We start from the raw sequence: 3,959 nt of genomic DNA on the forward strand, positions 1-3,959 counted from the left end.
CGGTAGAATTTATAGAATATTGTATATATATATATATATATATATATATATATATATATATATATATATAACGGGTCAACGAATGTTTGGCTTTAATATGTTGTAGTTCGTTTTTTCGATTTTTCTCACTACAGTTTTTTGGAGAACGTTTAGTTTATTCAAATTCAAAATAAACTTTTTTCCGAATTCATGCTGCAAATAAAGCCATATTTCAATATCCGAAAAGTGTGTGAATGCCCGGTTTACAAAGAATTTTAATGTGCTGTCTTAAAATTGCAGAAGCAGTCCTAATTGACATCAAGAAACCAAAAATAAATATACAACAAAAAATGAAGACCTCACTCCCAACCCGGCGCTTAATCAACAATGAAAACAAAAGAGTAATAAAAACTAGCGTTGTAAATAATGACAAAGAAGAATATGATGCTATCGATGAAGAAAAGGAAACCAACAAAGATGGACCAGCCAATATAAAAATCTGACACCTAATTTCCATCTAAGTTCATTTTCACAAAGTGAATATTTCCCTATGTATATCAACTTGCACTGATGATGATTCATTCGGAATCGAAATAAGGCCTTATTTGCAGCAGGAATTCGGAAAATAAGTTTTTTTTGAATTTTAATAAACTAAACGTTTTCCAAAAAACTTTAGTGAGAAAAATTGAAAAAAAGGAACTACATATTAACGCCAAAAACTCGGTAGAATTTATAGATTATTGTGAAAATTATGGTCTTTCATCAATATATGTATATGTATATTATATATATATATATGTATATTATATATATATATATATATATATATATGTTGATAAAAGACCATAATTTTCACAATAATCTATAAATTCTACCTATAAATTCTATATATATATATATATATATATATATATATTATAAATGTTGATAAAAGACCATAATTTTTACAATAATCTATAAATTCTACCGAGTTATATATATATATATTCGTTCATTAAGTAATAATAAGCGCACTTCAGAAATGATATAACTTCAACGCGGCAAATTACTTTGTTCGGGTTAATTACTTTGGTGTTATGTTTTATTGCTTTTGGAAATCAAAAGGCACGCTTACACAAAAGCAGAACAACATCCTACACTCGCAGAGCCATTTACATGCTCTTCGATAGCACTTTAGTTGATGTTGCTTTCTTCAGTGTCTTCATCGGTACCATTAGTGATAATGGTATATTTTATTATTGTCCTTCTTGTCGAGAGTATCTTTGAAATCTTTTGTTGTTTGTTTGTTATGTAGATAAGGCCTTATTTCAATTTTTCATAGATCATCTTCTGACGTCTCACAATGCATATACAAAGAGGATCCATCAAATGTCACATGCAATCATCACATGCAACTCCAACAACCCGCCCAATTCTTGAAAACAACACAAAAAATTTATCAAATCAGCAACACAATAAATCTAAAAATTGCAGCTGTCCTAATAGATATCAATAAACATCAAATAAACATATAAAAAGAATTATAACATCATTACCAACTCGACGCCTTAATACTAACTTCAATAACAATGAAGAAAAAAAAATGGCATCCATTATTAAGACTAACAATAAAATAGTCAGGGCGAAGAAAAAAATAGAGGTAATAAAAACGTTTGTAAGTTGAACTGCATGCCATAAAAACACTTAGTTATAAGATGGTAAGTTAGAAATTCACAAGCTATAGTAAGTTCTAATAGATCAAAATGTTTTAATATGTAGGATAAGCTTCGATCATATTTACGTTGCACTTTTCTACTACTTTTTATTCCAACAACATTTACTAAAGTTACCTTAAACTTAACTCTTCAACTTTATGTTTTAAATGACAGATGCTCAATCTTTGATTCATGCTGTTTTATTTTTTCTTTTTGGTTTAGGCTATTGATAGCTCACAAGAATTGCTCTTAAAGCCTCAACACAATAATCAATAAAAAACAGAGCTCTCCAATTATTTTGCTTCTATAATCAAAACGCTCCATAAATTAAAATGGTCTTTGTGTAAAAAGTTATTAACCAAATTTGAAGCTATTACGTTAACAAGTAGTGACAATGGTTTAAAAGTGTTCATTCTAATAATTCCATTAGTTGCTGAAAACAAATTATTTTTCTTTAAAAAACTCAGTTTTTAATTCAAATGGCTTTTGCTATGACGATCAATTGATCACTGTCAATTCTTGAAAATGGCTGAAAAAAACTTACTTTTTCCATGGTCATCTGTATGTTACTAGCTCATATGTCAAATCAAAAAACAATTTGTAAATTTATGTTTCAGGTGGATCTACTCATTGGCTCTATTTTTACAAAAAAACATCGAAAATTATGTTTTTTATATAATTTTTTTCAATGCTGCAGCCATGGCAAACACCGAAAAAAGTAATTATATTAGCTTCAACTTTAAGATTTATTTTAAACTTCATATATGATTGAAAATTAAAAAAAACAAATATGTTACGTTTTGGTTTTTTCATTTGTTTTGCCCACGTAAAATTATCCACGCCACAAAATGACCTTAGATATACAAATTTAACAAATTTATTATTACCTTGTAAATAATTATTATTATAGTATTTGAAATTCGAGATTTTCAAATAATATCAATAAAATGAAAAACATAAACGAAAAAGAACAAACTCTAATAGAACTATAATGATCTAATTTTCATAACCATCGTTAATTACAAATAAAAAAAATTATATTTGATTCAAGTTTTTTATACATACTTGTGTATGCATAGTCAAACTATTCAAAAACGTCAAAGTTATACCTAGCAAATCATGTGTCGCCCACATAAACTCCATGTGGCAGACCTGGATGTCGAACTGTCAAAACATTAGTCTAAACAAATGCCTCGGAGAATCAAAACGTGGAAGCTGAAAAGGAATATTCATCGAGAAAAATTTCAACAGATTGTCGCCACACTGTTAGACCACCAATCGCAATCCAGTACAGATAAGAGTACATACAAAACCGTTTTGATAAACGCTGCAACTAAAGTTTGTGGGAAAACTGCTACAAAACGTCAGCATGAACGAGACACTTGGTGATGGAATGACAGTGTACAAAATGCAATAGCTGAAAAAAAAGTTGCATACAAGCAATGGCAATAATCAAAGTCTGTTGATGAACATAAAATTTTCCGTGAGAAGAACAACTATGCAAGACGTCAAGTTGCACTGGCTCGGACAGATCAGTGCAGAGAGTGGCTCACTAAAAGCAAAGGTGAACAAATGAAATCTCTGTATCGTATAGCAAAACAAGCAAAGCGTACGAAAAAAGACATAGTTGGTGCCTCATGTATCAAAAATGACAAAAATGAGATGGTTCTTGAACAAGATGAGATCAAGCTACCGTGGAGAGAATACTTCAACCGTCTGTTAAACGAAACAAATCCCATCAATGTTAACTTTGACGCTCCACCCATCGAAGGTCCGATTTCAGACTTCACTGTAGAGGAGCTTAGAGAAGCTCTGAAAGCTATAAAGGATGGAAAGGCAGCAGGGCCCTCGGGACTCACAAATGACATTATCAAAGCATCTGGTACTGCAGGTATCCAAACGTTACTACAACTTTGCCGTAAAATCTGGAGAAATTGCTCAAAGCCGACTGAATGGAACTTTAGCAAGACAGTCCCGCTATACAAAGGCAAAGGTGATCTATTGAACTGTTCATCATATCGGGGTATACGTCTGTTAGAATACTCCCTAAAAATTGTCGAGAAAATCATTGAGAGAAATTTAACGTCGTGCATCACAATTCACATCCTTTGGCAACTGCAAAAGAAGTACCTCGCAAAGCATCAACAACTATCACACATTTTTGTAGACCTTGAAAAAGCATTTGATCAAGTTCCCCGTGAAGCAATCAGATGGAGTCTACGTCGACAACTTATTCCAAAATATCTTGTTCGATATAATGGAAATGTATACGAATACTAAGACTAT

The sequence above is a fragment of the Helobdella robusta genome (genome assembly GCF_000326865.2).
Source record: "Helobdella robusta unplaced genomic scaffold HELROscaffold_89, whole genome shotgun sequence".
NCBI classification, from domain to species: Eukaryota; Metazoa; Annelida; class Clitellata; order Rhynchobdellida; family Glossiphoniidae; genus Helobdella; species Helobdella robusta.